The sequence below is a fragment of the Pteropus vampyrus genome, unplaced genomic scaffold, assembly GCF_000151845.1.
Source record: "Pteropus vampyrus isolate Shadow unplaced genomic scaffold, Pvam_2.0 Scaffold354, whole genome shotgun sequence".
Lineage (NCBI taxonomy): Eukaryota > Metazoa > Chordata > Mammalia > Chiroptera > Pteropodidae > Pteropus > Pteropus vampyrus.
In genome coordinates, this window is record NW_011889135.1 from 1,069,442 (window position 1) to 1,089,640 (window position 20,199).

Genomic DNA, 20,199 nt, shown 5'->3' on the forward strand with positions numbered 1-20,199 from the left:
AAACATATTACCTCTCTCCTGCATGTATTTCTCTAAAGAAAGGGTAACTTTTTGGCAGCGGATAAGCTGCTCCCTTAGAACAGTTCCTAATACAGAATTGGACAATTTTCTTTTGACCCCCACTGTGGCTCTGTGTGCCCAGGGCTTCTCCTTTTAGTATCAGAAAGCTTGCCTGCTGAAGGGGGTCTACTTTGCTAATGCTTTAGAATTGGGCTGACAGTAAAGACAAATGCTGTATAAGGTTGAGTGAAGAAACATTATCTTTATTTGGGCATACTTTTTTTGTTGTTACATTTTTTTTTATTTTTACAAAAGAAATAGATGTTTATTTCTGGTTACCATGGAATTATCACTTGCCACTTACTGTCTGTCCCACTAAGTGTATATGTCTTTATACTTACTATGACTACTTCTTTGAAGTTATTGTTTTATGTTTCCAACACTTGCAGACTTTGTGACCTACTCAAGGCATGGACTATTTCTTCTTCTGCTTCTTCATAGAGAAATTATTGATTAATGGATTCTTGAAAAATTCCTGAAATAATAATAATAATTAAAAATAATTTTCTATTATAGTTACAAATATGGGAATAGATGAGGTTCATAAATCCAGACACTCCTGGGCAGAGACCAGACAGATATCCTAAATGAGCTGGTGGGTGAGGCTGGAGCTGTGTGAAGAGGGAAAATGCAGGCTCTGCCCAAAGTTGAACCACTACCAGCCACAGCTGATAGTTATTATGTGCAAAGGCAAGCCAGAGTGGCCATACCTTTTGACTATTCAAGAAAAAGAAGAAACCAAGAAATTTCAGTCATAGTTCTAGTTCTTGAATGTTGATGACTACTTACATTATTTTTTAAAATACTGTGTGAACTAAACAAGATACGTCAGTAGGCTTACCCTGGGCTTTCACTTTGTGATCTGTGGTGTGTGCGGTCATACGTCAACTTAATAGGCAAATTAAAAATCTTGAGCAGAGCAGAGGAGTGACCATTTACTAATGAAAAGCAAACTTAAACGTATCTAACCAAGTAATATTCTTGGACTGTTGAAACTAAGAAAATACTTAGAAAAGATATTTAATATATTAGGAGGGCTGTCTCTCTTAATTTCTCAAATACCTTAATATGGATAATTATAATTGGGAAGGGAGAGGGAACAAGCCAAATAATAGCCTTGTCTGGTGGATTTTCTTAGAAAGTTCTTTTTGACCTGTTGTGACTTCTGCACTGTCTTCTATAAACATTTCGATACACAATCAGTTTACTAGATGGTAGAACTGAAATAAAGCAAAACATTTGCTTGTGATGACTAGTAAACAGAAATACTTCCATTGCTTGAGTCTGGATTAGATTTATACTCTGAGATGGGTCATGCTGGTTGTTTACCCAATGTCCATTTTCTCATTCTTTTTTAACACCAGAATCTGGATTTTGGGTGGGGAGAATAGCAACATGCCCAGAAAAAAACAAAAACTTAAAAAAAAAATACTGTACTTCTACTTCTTGTCCCTAGCGTGGCATTGTGACCTGCTTCTGGTCAATGAAAAGTCAGAAGAATTTGCTTTTAAAAGGGTACAGGTGCACCTTTGCCTCTCACCTTCTCTCTTCTTTTTGCCTGGAACATGTACACAATACTGATGTAATATTTTTATACATTTATTTCTCTAGTGTACCTCTCTGATATTGTCCCCCTTATATTGTTTGGCCGAATCTTTTTATTTGCCTTTTCTTGTGGCTCTGTTTTTGTGATATCACTTTCCATAAGAAAACTGCAAAATTTTAAGTCATCCTTACAGAATGATTGATCACGATTCAATTATTTTTACTGGTAAATTGTAATGATAAACACAGACTTCTGTGACTTTATACAAAGATGGCCTCCTTTCTTATAGTACTAATCAAAATTGTATCCTACAAACCCAGGAATTATATTAGATTCAACTTCATATGATTATTATCAAAACAACAAAAAGGTACATGATATATTTAGGATGGCACCAGTGCATTATGAAATTTGTTCCTGAAAGGAGAAACTCGCATTTTGATTGTGTCAGTAAGACTCTAATCCCTTAATTCTTTGCTTACAATTTTATACATTTGATGACTAGCAGAATATTCCATAGACTAACATCTGGCAGTGGACATTTCAGATCATGTCTCTTCTTCATTCTCCAATTCATTCAATGCTGGGCACCACAGGACACATTTGTATTGTGACATAACCTTTGTCCCTGCATCTTTGTGTCACAGTGTTGGGTAAGTTGGTATTTTGGGCTGTAAGAGAATTTCTGGCAGTTGCTCTTATACCTGGATGACTAGCAATAACTTAGACACAAAAGTGACTGTAAACCACATAAATGTATCTTCCTGAACCCAAACAACATCTATGTTCATTTTAAATTTCCTTTCATCAAATCCCCAAAATATCTGTGACTACTTGAAAGCCACTCTTTAGATTGGAAACAGACAATAGTCTAAACAGATTATAGTTAGCATGTTGTGGTTCTGAAAATTTTATATATATATATATATATATATATATATATATATATATACACATACATACATACATACATACATACACACATACATATACATATATATATATAGCTTATGGGCCCCTCCTAGGGCCTTGGACAAGACCTGTGCAAATGAGCTTAAACTTTATTAACTTCTGGGTAAATATGCCTCTGCTTAAAACTTGAACTGACTATAGACATATTTGCTTTTTAAGGGTAGTGACCTAATTAATATCAGTGGGGAAACACATTTCTGTCTTACTCTCATCTCCTGGAGACACCTAGGGGTAGAGTGTGAGAAAAAATATAAATTTCAAAGTATTTTTTAGTTCTATGTCACTAAAAAGTAGGCTCGAAGGTGAGGATCTATGTTTTAGGTAAGTAAGTATATACATATACACTCATCTAAAACATAGATCATACATATTCTTTTTACCTAACACACACACGTGTGTGTAGGTGTGTATACATACATACATATATACATACATGTTTATAATATATAAACAGAGAGGATTGAGTATAAAAGAAAAGAAATAAATTACACAATAAAGGAAAGAGAATTGAGTTTGAAGAAATGAACCATTTCCACTATTTGTCACTATGGAACAAACCATCCCAAACATAGTGGCTTAAAAGAAAAACTGTCATCTATTCTTTCTCATGGTTCTTTGGAATGACTGAGCTCAGCTGGGAAGCTCTGCTCCATGTGATATTAACTGGGGTTTCATCATCTGAAGGCTTGACTGTGCTGGTTCATCCAAGGTTGCTCACTCACATGGTTGGCAATTGGTGCTACTAGCTGGGAGCTTAGCTGGGCTTCTTACACCATGGTTCAAAGAGGCTCTAAGAGGGAGTGTTAGAACAAAAATGAAAATTGTAGATTGTTTAGGGCCCAGCCTTAGAAAGTTACCCAGCCTCATTTCTAAATCATCCACATGGATCAAAGGAAGTCACAGTCCAACCTAGATTCAAGGGGAGGAGAAACAAACCCCATCTCCTGATGGGATGAGTGGCGAAGAATGTGTGGCCATCACAGGAGGTAAGGATATCAAGTGTTTTGCATTCTTACAGAGTCGTCACTTGACAGAATAGAAATTAGCAAAGACGTGGAGAAAATGACTGATATATCATAGGTACTTAAAATATTTTATTGACTTAAATTTTGTTGGCCAGGTTTTTTACTCTGTGACTTTTAATGTATGTGATCTTACAGTTCAGATTCTCCAAAATGTTTATACAGTTGACTCTTGAACAAGATGGGTTTGAACTGCACAGGTCCACTTATATGTGAATTTTTTTCAATAAATACCTGCACTGTTTTGGTTCTGTGGTTAGGAGTCTGTGGATGTGGAGGGCTGACTGTGTGCATTTATCTATGTCATTTTATAAAGGATATTTGAGCATCTGGATTTTGGTATCCACACGGCATCCTGAAACCAATCCACTGCAGATACTGAGGGACAACTTAGGTTTCAGGGAGCCAAAAGTTACACACAGATTTTTGATTACATGAGGGTCAGCACCCGTAACACCAGTGTTCAAGGGCCAACTGTACTTTCAAATGCTCTGTTCTAGTCTCACATCATTCATCAGATCAAATCCATTGTTTGGTTCAGAAAATCTGTTCACTGTACTTCTAGATTATTTGTGGTCTTGACTTGTCTAGCTCTCTGATATTTGGGTTTCATGGGATAATTTGAGCCCTGTTGCTTTCTTTTCTACTTTTCTTTGTTTAATAGGAATTTTTGGGCAGGGGCAGAGGCAGGAGAGATAGACTTTTAAGATAGAGGTTTCCTCTAGCTTGTAGGCTCGAAAATTTTCTTCCAGTCTAAAGCAATCTGTCAAAAAAGGTGAGCTATCTGACAGTGGGAGGGATATCCCCAACCACAGTACACGTTTACCTTGCACCATAGTATTTCTACTGACAATTAAGATGAGAGAGAAACCAATTTGCAAAAAAAAAGTTCAGAAGATGGAAGGGGAATAAGAGACTTGTTTGTCCACATGAAATATTACTTTGAATGCAAGAGGAAGCTATGAGAGCCATAAAGATGAAATGGGAATAAAAACCCTTGATTCATGCAGACTTCACCTGGGATTAAAACCCAAGGCCATCCTGGAACCTGATATAACCATTCATGTTGTAATCTAAAGCCTTGTCAATGTATCGCAGGTGCACACCACATGACCAGGTGGGGGAAAAAAAGGTGAAGCCAACTGGGAAGAGATGTGGCAGTTTCATCTTCAAAATACATGCATTCCAAGGTGTGAGTGTGCATCTGGTTTCTATTTCAGAACTTTCTACTAGTAGCTTTACCTAAAGTGGAGCAGACAATTCTGTGAGTTAGGGAGACCATATGTTAATGAGGGTCTGGGAGGGACATGGTGTGGCAGTGAGACAGAGGGACCTAGGAAGGCTTCTGGGGACCAAGAGGATAAAATTAAGGGATCTGGGAGGAGGTGTCCAGACTTGAGGTTGGGCCACCTAAACAGTCATATGTTGCTTGGCACTGCTAAATCTTCAGGGAGTCCAAAGAATTTTGAAGACATAGAGTTAAAAAATTGTTTTGAGAATAATTGCATTTTGGACAGAGGTAAAATGCTTTTCTGATGTGGAACAGATGAAAAATCATTGAATTCTAGAGCTGGAAGAAATTTTAGAGTCATCCAGCCCAGCTCTTCATCGACAGGCAAGTCTCTGAAGGCTTCATGTGTGAAATAGGTTATTTAACCTGCCCAAGGTTACAGAGTTCATATTAGAGGCAGCCTAGAGACTTATATTCCCACCCTCTGTGTAGAGCTCTTTTCTTAAATGTATGCTTCTCCGTGGAGCACAGCCACATGAATGTGTTAAGATCTGTCTTGTCGCAGGTTCCTGGGCCACTTCCCTGCCCCTGATGATAAACTATATTGCGTTTGTCCAGTGGCATTTGCTGAAATGCACATTTGGGAACATTTTTATTATTTTTAAATGAAACTATGCCATGGTTGTAGTGGCTCTGGAAGACTCTCAATGGTTTGTTAACATGGGAATGATTGGTTCTTCTCTAGAAAGCCATTGTCTCCATTTTTGTAAAGCAGAGCATAGATACTTTCCTATCTCCCATCCTGCCCCACCTCAAAAGTGCACGAATGGGTCTACACCTGAACTCTTCATTTTGTTTGTATGTTTGTATGTATGTATGTATACATGTATGCATACATGTATATATTGAGGAAGGCTTTATTGAGGACCTATTTTAGGCGAACGACCATGATGGAAATAGTAGGGGTGACATATGAAATGGACATGAACCCAGAACTTAAGAAAGAGAGTGTTAGGTAGGGTTGAAAGTGGAACATTACTTTTTAGGAAAAAAGTATGTAAAATGTTTAACCAAAAAGGATGAGAGAAGCTTGGTTTAATACCTGAGGCTTTTGATCTGGGCCTTAGGAGTTGAATAAGATGTAGCTATGGAGAAGCATTTGGATGGAGAAGGCTTTGCGAACAGAGGCACCTCCTTCTCATCTCCAAAAGCCAGAATCTCAGACTGGGCTGTTCCTGGGCTGTTCCTGTTGCTGTTGCCACCCCATCGGCAATTCCCCCAGCTCTTTCACTAAAAAGAGACTCATCTTTCAAATTTTTCCTTCCTCTTCTTTTTGCCTATCTCTGGCATTTTAATTAGATACCAATACAGAAGAAACTGAGGAATAAATTAGCTATTTTTTTTATATTTAACATCATATTGCCATTTGAATCTCTCAGAGTCCCTTGAAAAAAGAAAAAGGGACAGCCAGTGCCTCATAAATGTTGAAATAGATTTTTTTCCCCTGAAAGCATCTACTCTTGCAGCCTCAGAGGCTTTCCCATGTTTTGCTTTGTTTTATTCATCTTGAAACTCTCATTGTATGCTCTTGAGCATCTAGCAAAATTGAAGACATCGACTGCTTTTCTGAATGGGGAAGCTTCTGGGAGCTCCTTCTTTATATGGCCCCAGTGGGTTCAAAGGGTCCACTTTGCTTGTCCTGGAAGGATGCCCAATCGAAACCTTCAGTGACATGTCAAGGAGTGGTGGGCCTGGATGTGTGCTTTTGGCAGTGTCGAGCTGACACGAGCATCTGTCAGGCCTGCCTTTTTATGGCTCCCTCCAGACAGCTTGAAAGAGATGAAAAGGTTTATTGGATCTGAGGAAGAAAGTGGTCAGGAAAGAGCAAGAGGAGAGTGAGGCTCTTGCAGAGCTCAGGTTCCCCTCTGATATCTCAGAACACATGGTTTCTTTGCTGGCCAAGTGAGGTATGTGCTTCACAGTCTCATTCTTCTCTCTCCCCACCCCCATCTCTCTTTCCTTCCCTCTCCCTTACTGGGAACCATCTTTGTTCATTCTCTTTGGAACCTATTGCCTTTTATTTCTTTGTTTTGGGAAATTTGGAGTCACTCTGCAAATCACCATTTTGGTATTTCAAATGGGGCAATCGTCTTAGTCTTGTGCTTTTGGAGTTTCTTCTGGAAGGTGTAAGAGGGATTGAAATGCTATTGCCATCTTTCTGCAAGCCCTCTACCCTCTCTTAGAACTCAGTGAAGCTGTTTGCTTCACTTCTGCTGTAGCTCATGTTAGCTCTTTGGACTCTGTGATGTGCTGCCTCTTTTGAGGATTATTTTAGCTGAGTTTTACCTATCTAACCAGTTGATTCCTACCTGATGTCTCAGCTTTATCCTGGGCTTCAGAAACAACCCAGTTATTGGTTGGGACAATTTTAGAAACAGTGATTTAGCTCATATTTCTCAAAATAATGTCTTTTTGCTGCTACTTGAGATCTGACTCTGTGACTATTCATTCACTCATTTGACAAATATACATTGATTATCTACCAGCCTCAGGTATTGACATAGTATCTATGAATATGGTAGGAAAAAACAGGTAAAATGTGTGCCCTCAAGGAAGACAGCTGACAACTCAGTAAGCAAGTAAACAATGTATAGAGTATATTAGAGTACAATAAGTTTTAAGGATAAAAATGAAAGTAGAACAGAATAAGATGTACCAGTATGGGAGAATGTTGAAATTTTGAATAGGGTGGTGAGGGTAATCCTTATTGATAAGGTAATGTTTGAGCAATTACCACTCAGAAACCTGGGAGAACATTTTAGGCAGAAGGAACAGCAAGTTTAAGTTGCCTGACTAGTAAGTCTACTTGAAGTGTTTGAGAATCCACAAGTAGGTCTGTGATTACAGGATTAGAATAAGCAAGAGAAAGGGAATAGTTAGAGATGATGTAAAAGTGGAGAATGGACACTTATAGAGTCTTGAGGACAATTTTAAGGATTTTGGCTTTTGTTTTGAGAAATATGGGAATCTATTGGAGGGTTTTGTTCAGAGATGAGAAATAATATAATTTATTTTTTAAAGTATTACTTCGCCTATTGTGTTCAGAATAAATGGTAGGGGTTCAAAAAAGAAAGCAGTTTAGAGGCTCTTGCTAGAAGCAAATTGATGGTATCTTGGATAGGGTGGCAGTGAGTAAAGTAGGAAGAAATTTTTGGATTCTGAATATGCCTTGAAGGTTGAGACAACAGTATTTACTGATGAACTGGATGTGGTGTTGAGAGAAAGGTGTCAAGGATGATGTCAAGGTATTGACCTGAGCAGTTAGAAGAATGAACTTGCCATTTTCTGAGATATCATAGAAGCAACCGGTTTCAGAAGGTGGGGAGATAACAGAATTTGGTTTTGCTCATGTTGAAGATTCCTATAGGACATGCAAGATGCCAAGTAAGGGGTCTGATATAAAAATATGGAGTTGATGGGAGAGGTCAAAGCTGAGGATATAAATTTGGGAAATGTCAGTTTGTTATTTGGCTATTTACAACCACGAGACTGGCTGAAATAACCAAGGAGTATGTGCAGAGAGAGGAGAGAAATCTGAGAACTGAGCCCTGGGATACTTCAGTATTTGGAGTATATAAAGATAAGATGGAACCAACAAATGCAGCTGAGAAGCAGTAGCCAGTGTTTTAGAGGAAGAACCAAGAGACAGTGGTATCCAAAGCCAAGAGAAGGGATATAATCAAATGTTTCAACTGCTGCTAATGGAAGAAGTAAGATGGAGAGTAAGAAAGTAACCATTGCATTTATCAGTGTGAATGTCTTTGGTGGCCATGACAGTGCAGAAAGCTGACAGGAATGGGTTTCAGAGAAAATAGCAGGAGACTCATTGGTGATAGAAAACTCTTTCAAGGATCTTGCTGAAACTAGGATCAGAATATGTAGATGTTAGAGAGAGATTTTGGGTCAAGGGAGGTTTTAGTTTTATTAAGATAAGAAATACTAGAACACATTTGATGATCAAGTAGAGAAGTAAAAGTTGTTATGGACTGAAAGGGAAATTTCTAGAGTAATGACTTTGAGTAGGTGAGAGGGAGTGAGATCTGCTGTTCAAACAGATGGAGGATGGGTAACTAATTTAGTAGAATAGAGGCAGCTGAAAATACCTCCTTTCTGAGAATTCTGACAAGAAATTATCCATTATTCCCTAAAGGATTGTAAAAGGCTTCTAGAGTATTAGAAATCAGGCTTACACCCCTCTGGGTAGGATATCAGAGGACTTTTCTCTGGAGGAGCAGCCTAGGAGAAAAGCTATACAAATGTTATCATGGAAGAGGCCCAAAGAAAAAGTCCCCTCATCCTAAAGTGATGCTTGGCAGCTTACAAGCCTAGTTCAAGAAAACAGAGCTTTTATTTTTTACTTTTCAATATGAATAGTTTGTCAAAAAGCAATGAGTAACATGAAATAGTGAGACTATAAAAAATCAAGTAATAGAATTAGGAGAAAGACCTGATCCAGGGGCTTAGAAGAGACAAGGGAAAGTATTACTCTATGAAATGATGAGAAAAATGATACTCCAAAAAGGAACCATAAGAAAGAAAATTTGGAAAGTATATTCATGACTTATAATCTACTAGAAGGGAGTGAATAGCATGGAAGATGAAGGCAAGGGTTGCCTCTGAAATGTAGAGAAAAAGATGAAGAAATACCTGCAAGAGAGAATAGTTATGTGAATTAGAGAATTGGTGCAGAGATTAGAGAAAGTCTTAAAGCAGAAACATAAAGGGAAGAGAGAACATTTTCAAAGGAATAATGCAAGAAAAAGTTTTCATAATGGAAGGAAAATGAATTTCCATATTGCAAAAGTCCACTTAGTCCCTCAAACCAAAACTAGAAACAGGACACATTCTCGTGACAGGGATGAAATCTTCCAGAGCAAAAAACAACAACAAAAAGAGAAACTAAGGTGGCATCATTCAATAGCAACATTGGAATCAATCCAGAAGATAACAGAGGAAATCCTTCAAAACTTGGAGAAGAAATGATTTTCAACATAGAATTATATACCGAGAGACTCATAATCAAGTGTAAGGGTAAAATAAAGAGACATTTTTAGATATTCAAGTTTTCAAGGAATCTTCTTTCCATGTGTCTTAGAAGCTACCGGGGACATGCAATCCAGGAAATGGGAAGTGCAACAGGGGAAAAGGGTGAGGAGAATTTCCAGGGTGGCAGGAAGGAAAACCCTAGGACATCAGCTCTGCAGCAGGACTGGAAAGGGAACGTTCAGTCTTGAGCAAGAAGAGAGGGCAAGAACAAATGTCATTAATAAATTTACTTTATATATTTGAAAATGTGGAAAATTGTATTGAGGGGCTTTAGAGACTGAAGGAAGACCTGGACATAAGTGCCTAGAAAACTAAGGAAACCCCAGGAAAAGCAAAAGGTTCTGTGAGAAAGGACATGTAATTATGCTTAACAGTTATCACAACGGTGAGCAATATTCAATAGTCACAGTATATGTTAAATGATGATATAAACCTGAATAGTAGATTGTGGGAAAGGTTAGTGAAGGTACGGGGAATGATGGTGTAAATGAGCTAAAATATCCTCTATCATAGTGAGCAATAAATTTGTATTGGTTAAAACGGAAGTGGGAAAGAATAATATAAGCACAGTATTTTAAAATACTTTCAAAGGACAGGCAAAAGACTGAAATTGGTTGTTTCTTGGGAAAAAAAAGATTGTGGTGAGTGAGAGGTGAGTCAAGAGACTGTTCTTTGTTTATATATCTTTTATTTACATTGTTATTTTAAAAACTACGTGTATTTATGATTGATAAGTAAGCATCAACTTCAGGAAATTAAAAATGAATGAATGAATGAATGAATGAGGTGAGATGGTGAGCAAAGGGTTTGTGGTCTATCTATCTTGGCATGTGAGTGGGCTGAAAGAAAGGGAATCAGCTTTCCAGGGGTAGCAACTTGGTTTACTCTGGGTCAGTGCATGTGGTTACAGAAGTTTACTCTTTCCTGTGTCATTCAGGGGTGCTAGACCCCACCAGATCAAACAATGATGTGTATCTTCCTCTGTCTGAATCAAAGACAAGAAGTAAGGTACATTCCAATCCTCAGCAGAAGGTCTTTGAGATATTTTCAATGACTAGCACGGTAGCAAGTATGATTTTTTTATTCTTTGGAATTTAAACACTTGGCCTAGATTATAACACATTCAAAAGTCCCTTTCAAACCGTGCTCTTAGCCTTTTTCAATGTTATAATCTGGATGGGAAAAACAGAACTGCTGGCATGGAGGCCAATGGGAATTTGTTTACAATCTTTGCCCTACCCTGACCGACCCACATGCTTGGGTCTCAGTCCCTTGCACATTTTTATTGACTTCAAACAAGAAAGGTATACCTCCATATCCAGGGGTCCACGAGGTGGCCAGATGATTACATTCTTTGGGGGTAGTGATTCACTTCTCAGCTAAGAGTGAGGAAAGCTGCTATAAGGGCATTGAGTATGTATTGAAACCAGAACCCTGTTAAACGCATAACCTGAGTGAGCATTCTTATCTCCCTGTGTCCTTCTTACATCAACATGTCTACTTTATATTATTATTATTATTATTATTACATGTGATATCATTTGAGGAGAAGAAATTTGATTCTCTTAACAGGTCTGTTCTTTGCTATGTTTCATACTTGGCTTTTACAAGTAGGCTCCACTACATATTTCTGGAAACCTTTTATATATCTGATAAAGAGTGAAAAACTGACATCTTTTGTAGACTGAAGTGTCATGATGCTCTTGGAAATGCGTGTGTGTAATTGATAGGACAGTGAGTAAGTCTGGTTAGATATGCCAAGTCTGGCGATTCCTGTTTCACCATAAATTGTAGTTCAAAGATGTGGTAAAAAGGGCAACATGGCGATCTCCCAAGTGTGGATATGTAGAATTTTGTGCATACTCATACACACATAAGTTTACTTAAGAGTAAATATGCATACACATGTGGCAACGATAAAGCCAAGGTTAAGAAGAAAGGACATAACATCACTGGAGCGAACCAAGGGCAGGAACTTCAGGAATGTAGCAAGAAAAGGAGATTAGAAGTTAGGAGTCACAGTAAAAGGTGAAAATTGAAGACTTTTTGCGTAGCTGGATGTTTTTGTTCAACTGCCTTCTGCTTTGAAACAAGGTGGAAGGAAGCGACACATTCAAGTCACATAGCTAGTTAGTGGCAGTGTTAAAACCAGACCGCAACTTGCCTAACCCTTGGTCCAGTAAGCTTTGCAATTGATTCTGTTGCTTGAGCCGTCAGATAGTGAGAGGAATCAGAAGTCATGATCGTGGAATTCAGGACACAGAGAGATCAGTTAGGCCAGGCTTCCCTATGACCATAGCAAGGGCAGAGTTGACATGGGGAGAGAGTGAAAAAGTTAAGAATTGGTCTCAGCAGAAATGACCTATTTTCCACCAGAGTTCAGGCAGGAGGTAGGGGGCTAAACAGTTCAGAGATGACTGAAAATAAAAGTTCATCTTGAATATGTAAGTCTTATCTGTTAATTCATACCAAGTGGTAGTTTGAGAAAAAATGGATTGATTATAATTTTTCTAATCACTTTTAGATCTCAGAAGTAATTACATTGTAGTAAATGGATATTGCTTTCAAGAAATGACAGTTTTAAGATAGCTGAGCTTGGAGAAGGAATTGGGAGGGGGCTTGGAGCTGAGGACACAGTGGCAGGGTCCAAATATGGAGAGGAGACAGAAACTTGAGTGAAAGGGACTAGTGCTTGTTTCATGTTTTATATGAATCCCAGCAATGAAGAAATGGCATACTCAAATTGGGTAATTGAGAATTTAATAAAGGAACTATTTGCAAAGATGTGGCCAAGTTTTAGAGAAAGTCACACTGGTACTGCCATCTCTTAGAGCTGACAGCTGTGGAGTCCTTACCACCCTTGGCCAGAAGGAGAAAGTGGACGGAACCTGGAGGAGCGTAGCTCCAGCTCTAGGAAGGGGTTACTAGCAGGAGACATAGGTATAAGGGTATAGACAAACCATGTGGTCTGTAGGAGAGAAGTAAGACCTTGAGATTTGACATGGTGACAACATACTAGGAAAATTCATAACCTCAAAATTTTTCTTTTCTCCCTGAACCATGTGGGTTTACAGGAGGCCCATTCCTCCTTCTATAGTCTAGCACTACCCCCTTTATGGAAAAGATGCAGAAGTGTTTATCTTGGAAAACAACATGTAGCCATTTCAGGATCTACCTTCACTACCTTCCTGGCTAGCAGATCGATAATTAGGGTCAGGTTACAACATAACCTAGTAGGCAAAAATCTTTTATACTAAGAGAGGGAAGGAACTATACCTCTAAGAAGCTGCAGGACTTAACAAACTTATACCAGCAGGAGCCAGGAAAATATGGATCCTGTGGGTACTGAATAAAGTGGGAGGGTGAGATATAGTTGGATATGAGAAGCTTATTGATGTGAGAGAATTCTCCTATTATATAGAATGTAACACCTATATGGGACCCAAGAATATGATGCTTATATGCTGCTAGAATTTCTCTTAAAGCTTAGGGAAAATGATGGTCCACAGTGAATAAAGTAGAGATGCCAGAACTGCCTTGGCAGATGGTGAGTGGATCAAAACACTGAGAGAAGAAGGCATGCTAATGTGCAAAACCTACCAGCCAACTATATTCTGTGTGAAGGTTTAAAGGACACTCCACTTACCAAAGTGGTAAAGAATGCACTGGTGAGAGGGGCCACAGCATTGTTGAGAGGCTCTGTGGTGGCTGTCCCTTTAGGCCAGGGCTGTCCCTTGAGGCCAGTGCTGTCATAGAACTGGGCTCTGATGCAACGGGATTGACTGAAGCCTGATAATATAGGCCAGATAGGGGCACTTGCCCATCAGAAGCAAGATGGGAACAATTATAATAATGTACAGAAAGGCTGGAATAGCAGCCAGTCAGCTTGATCTGCAGAAAGTTATGGAAATGGTTAATAGAATACAGTATTCTTAGAGGCAAAGTAGATGGGCAGCCAGTAATAGTATTACTTAATCTAAAGGGATCAAGAATTGATGATCAGGAGTCTGAGGGCAGCGGCCGTAATAGAATCCCTAGCCATGTTTAAGGACCTGAGCCACTTTTCAGGCACGAAATCCAGTGACTAAAGAGAGGCTGAGTATTCAGGATAAAAGACCTTCCGAGACTATGACAACTATGCATATTGATTATACTCTCAGTCATTTCCCAAAGGAACCTATGGTCATTTCCTTGGGGAAACTATAAACTGAAAAAAGGGTATAAATCAAATATTTTGTGGACTGTTGGACACACAGTCCTAGATGACAGTGATTTACATTGTTGTTGCTCTCTTGTTAAGGTAGGGACACAAGGGTGCCAGGTTATAAATGAGATACTGGCCAGATTTGGCTCCTAGTGGGTCCACTGGGTCTAGCGACCCATCCAGGGGTCATTTCCTTGAACGTCTAATTGGAATGGTCACCTCTGTTCATTGGAATAACTCCCCCATTAGTTTATTGGACTCTGTGGTAAGAGCTTTCATAATGAAGAAGACCAGTTGGGGGCCCCTGAATCTGCACTTAGCTTGATGTTTAAGATAGTAAATAAAATAGCACTAATAAGATAGTAAAAATAATAGCACTTCCCACTAGAACTAGAGAGATTAGTGCCACCATTAAAATCTTAAATAATAGAGAGTGGTGGTGTCTATCATATTCCCAATTAATTCAGTACTCTGGAACTCAGTAAACCAAATGATCCTAGAAAATGAGTGGACTTCCACACATTCAACTAAATAGTTTCTCCAATTATAGTTACTGTATCAGATACGGTAACCTACACAGATTGATATATCACCAGGTACATGTGCCCATTGATTTGGCAAATAGTCTCCTTTCTATCCCTATGAAGAAGGAGGGCCAGATGCAGTTTGCATTTACATGGAATGATCAACAACATACATTTATGGTCTTGCATCAAAGCTACGTTGACTCTCCCACCCTCAGTACAGTCTGACAGTTTACTCTCCCACAATACAGTCCAAAGGGAACAGGACCATTTGGGTATTTCATAGGACATCACATTGGTCTACAATATTGATGACTTCTTGTTATTTGGAACAGATGAGAAAAATGTGGAAATATACTGGAAGCCATGGTAGAATACATGCAGTCCAGAGGGTAGAATAAAAGATTCAGGGTCCTGGAACATCAGTGAAATGTTTGGGGTCCCACGGTCTGGTGCATGCTACGGCATCTACTTTAATAAAGGGAAAAAATATTGCATCTTATTCCTGGCATCACTAAAAAGGAAGCACAATATCTGGTAGGTCTTTTGGGATTCTGGAGGCAGCATATTCCACATTTGACAATATTGCTCCCACACAATTACCAACTGATGAGGAAGGCTCCAGCTTTAAGTGCAACTCAGAGCAGAAAAGGGCTTCCTAGCAAGCTAAGGGTACCTCTTAGAACATATTATCTAGTAGAGCCTATGGTATTAAAGGTAATCATATGATGAGAAGGAGGCCATGCGGAGTTTATGAAAAGCTGCAGTAGCTCTGGAGTAAGGTCATACCATCTGTAACAGAATATTATACACTACTTAAAAAATGGTTCCTGGTATACTACTGGGCCCTGGTAGATATGGAGCACCTGAACATGGGACATCAAGTGACAAGAATTCGGTTCCGTCAGAGCTACTGAGTCATAAGTTCAGGCAGGCCCAGCAGAAATCTACTGCAAGTTGGAAGCGGCACATCCAGGATTGAGCATGAGCATGTTTGTGTCATCTGCTACAATCTCAGTTTCTCTACCTCAGCTCATGACTGTGTGGGGAGTGCCTCTATTTCCAACTGACAGGTGAAGGAAAAGTCTGAACTTGATTCATGGATGGGTACATGTTGAAAATGGTCTGCTGCTGCACTAATCCCTACTCATGGGTGGCCCTGAAAGAAAGACATAGGGGAAATACTCCCAGTGGGCAGAGCTTTTGCGGGTGTATCTGGCATCCACATAGTGTGGAAAGAGATGTGCATATAGGGTTATATATGGATGTGGGTAATGGTGGATGCTTGTCAGTTTTCCAAGAGCTTGGAGGAAGAAAGATTAAAATATTAGAGAGAGGAAGATTTGGGGAGTAACAGTCATGTGGATGGACCTATGAAAGTGTGCATAAAGTTTGAAGCCTTTTGTATCATTTGTTACTTCCCACCAGAAAATCTTCATGGAAAAGATATAAGACAGAATGACTTGAACAGTTGATATGAGCAAGACTGTAATTAGCCCCTCCATTTTTGGCACAATGGGCTCATAAACAGAGTATCCTTGGTGGCAGAGAAGGGAAGCTCTGCATGGGGCCAACAGCACAGTGCTGATGTACCTGTTGCTGCTGCTAAAGTTCTGAACTGCCATCCAGTCTAACCTGAGCCTTTGATATAGCATTGCCCTTCAAAAACAACCAGACACGGTGGACCCTGCTTCATTCTAAAAGGAGGCAGTGATTCATCTTGACTGGAATTGATATATATTCCAGGTATGGATTTGCCTTTCCTGGTGGTAGGGCCATGTGCATTACACTGTCAGACACTGTATAGAATGTTTTATTCACTGAAACAGGATACCACAAAATATTGCCTCAGACAAAGGGCTCACTTATATCAAAGGAGGTGTGGCAGTGAGCACATGACCAAGGGTCCACTTGTTTTATCACATACCACACTACTTGGAAGTCATCAGCTTTCAAGGGAAGTGGAACAGCCTTTTGAAGGAATAGCTGAGGCACCACTTTGGAGTGCCATCATACAGGTTGTGGTACACACTCTAAATTCATTTCCATAGGCTGTGTTCCTAATATGTGGAATACTTGGATCTAGGAACCAAGCATTGGAAATAAAAACAGCCCTAGTTATCATCACTCCCAGTGAGCTACTTGGAGGAATGTGTACTTTGTGTTTCTCCAACTCTAACCTCTTTAGTTCTAGAGGTTCCCAGAGGCAGGGAATACTTCCATCAGGGGATAGAGCAATAATTATTTTACATTTTAAGCTGTGACTACCTCCTAGACACTTTGGGCTCTGATTGCCAAGACATCAGTAGACAAGGAAATGTATCATCACCCAGCAGGAATAATTGACCCTGATCATTAGGAGAAGATAAGGCTGCTCTTACCCAACAGCAGTAGAGAAAAGTACCTTTGACACTCATGATCAAATGGGGGTGTTTCTTAGTCTTTCCTATACAATTTTGATAGCAAATGGAAAAGTGCCACAACTACAACCTGAGAATTACATGTTGACTGGAGTTCTAATTTGTCTCAATAACTGTCCCCTTGAAAGCTTCCTCAGGGAAAGCCAAACCAGAAAGAACCTGGTGACACTTGTTTTCAGATAGGAACAAGTGGTCTTGAATGGCAAGGAGGGGCCTTTAGTGGATCTGTGGTGAACCCGATCTGCTTTAAGACTGAGGCACTTATTTTCCCACCTACTATGAGTGATGGCTGCTGACCACTCATAGCTGATTCCCATTTGGGGAAATGCCCTCAGCTGAATAAAGCTGCCTCACCCAAGTTTACACCCACTCTCTGGGTATAGCCTGCATTCAGCGAGTGACTGGTCAAAGAATGGGGACAAATATCTTGCTTCTTTGTCTCAATTTCGGAAACTTTGATGGGCTGTTCCAACTTCATAGCCCTCTGTGGGATAATATGAGGCTATTTTTTACAGTACTGTAGTTCAACTTTTCCCATTGCCCAATCCTGCTTCCTTTACTCCTTCAAAGAAGTTATTCATCAATTAATTCACTTCATACGAACTTCATCCTAAAGTCTGTGTCCTGGGACACCTAAACTACAATAGATAAATGATCTTTAAATCGTAAAACACAAGGGATACCTACTGCTCCTGGTCACAGTGGGTCAAGTTTTGTTAATTTCAATTTTTTATAGAGGTACCTTTCCTGACCTTGTCATTAGATTTTAAGTATACCCTACATGCATTCCAGCAGTCCTCTATCCCCGTGTTGCGTTAATTAGAGACACAGAAATTCTCCGAATTCCCAGCTGCAAGAAAAGTGTCCACTGAAGAAAACATCATCTTGATGTGGATTTTCCTTTTACTATGGGCTTATTTGGTGGCCATTCCAGCTGTCATTTTCAGCTGCTTTGAGTTGGCCCATGTCGTCATTGCCCTCTGGATGCCATTAGAGAAAAAAATTGATTCATTATTGTGTGCCTCTTGTACTGGCTAGATATTTCGACACAGATTGTTTCATTTAGCTCTTGAAACAAGATTGTAAATGAGATATGATTCCTAATTAACAGAAAAGGAAAATTGAAACTCAGTGAGATTGAATATCTTTTTAGTACAAAGAGCTAGCAGGTTTTAATAGTCCAGATTCAAAGCCAGATCCTGACTCCAAATCTAATACGATGTTCTCACCTTTATAATATCATCATTCAATGTATATGAACTTATATCTAGTTCCTGGACCAGGCCCAAGTGATTCTCTACATTAAACAATCATTTGTAATGAAGTGGGATCTCTTAAAAGCCTTTGAAATGCTCCACACTCCTTTTCTAACTGACATGAATCCACTTTTAAGTCATGGATGTTGTTTTCTACATTTTTGGCAACCGTCTAAATTCTGGCTGGGGAGTTACATCACTCTTTTGACTAAACTTTTCTCTCTTACATGAGGACAGCCCAGTGCTTGTTTATGAGCAACAATAAATATGTAGTGCAGAAGCTCAGCAAAACCTTTTACTTCTTATTTATTTGTTTATTTGTCTGTTTATTTTATTCTACAGTCAGTATTACCTGGAAAGTTGCCCTCTTTAGTCACAATGTAGATTTGCAGTCCTTGGCTGGGAGACCACTTGTTGGTGAAGTCTGATACTGAAATGTAATCTTCTACAGGAAATGAATACCAAAGACCTGTTATTCTCTGTAATAAGAAAGAGACAATAGGATCCCAAGAGAGAGAAAGTAGTTTGGCAACTGACGGACAATAGTCATTAGAGAATGAGTGCTCAAATAAAAATACCTTTCAAACCTTGGAGAGTGGGTTTCTGTATTTTAAATATAGAATCTTGCTTTTCAAATGAAGCTATTTCCAAATGACCTCCTGACTCAAACAGGTAGAGCTAAAGAACAGCTGAAGACAGTTGTGTGGTGGGAGGAAATAAAATGAGACCAGAACTGAGGAAACTGCAGAATATGTCTTCTGGTGTTTTGTATTAGAAACAAAGTGTCTTCCAATATGCATATAAGAATATGAAATAGTACATGTGTTGTATGTATTCAACTAAAGTTTGGAGGCAAATTATCATCAATATCATTGGTTTAGTCTAGGGCAGTGGTCTCCGACCTTTGTGGTACCAGGGACTGGTGCTCCTATGAGAATCTAATGCCTGATGATCTGATGTGGAGCTGAGGCGGTGATGCTAGCCCTAGGGAGCAGCTGTAAATACAGACGAAGCTTTGTTTGCTCACCTGCTACTCACCTCCTGCTGTGCGGCCCTATACCAGTCCGTACCTGGGGGTTGGGGACCTCTGGTCTAGAAGGCTCAACCTGACTCTTAATAAAACCGGACCCTTTGGAAAGGTAAAAAATATAGGCCCACTTTACAATTCTGAAGAGTCCATGTGATTATTCGCTTAAAAAAACCTATGAATTTTTTTTAAACAAAGAAATCACTTTGCCATACAGCATCCCATCTATGTAAGTCAATTCATTTGGCTGGTGGAACTAAACTCAAGAAAGCAGCTGGTGAGACTGATCTCACCAGGATGGCAGAACACTTGGCCATTTTTCAAAACACATTAAAAAAAGAGAGAGAGAGCAACTCCTGCCATTTGCCCTGGAAGTGTGACTGTTTTATGTGGCTTCCAGGAAAAGAGGTGATGGGGGAATAACCCCCATCAACTCCACACGTGAATGTTGGCTTGATGTTCCTAAAGGACTTGAAAATTCTGTGCACGTTGTTGCAGCCTAATTTATTTAAATGGCACCAAGAGCATAAAAAGCCCTTTCCTTTAGTTGCTGCATTCTGTCACACTTTCACTTGAAAATAACTATCTTAAAAAAGATTCTCCATAGCCTAATTTCTTCCTTGTTTCTTATTTCTATCTAAGATTTTCTTATTTATATCCCAAAAGAAAAAAATTTTTTTTAAAAAAATTGAAAGTTTTAGTTTTAAATAAATCATTTTTATGACCAGTTATCTAAACTGAAAATCTCTTTCAAATAAAGAAGTGCTTTTTGAGTGTTATTACATATTTAAAAATCATTAAAACATATATTCTTTAATTCTTTCAACTCAA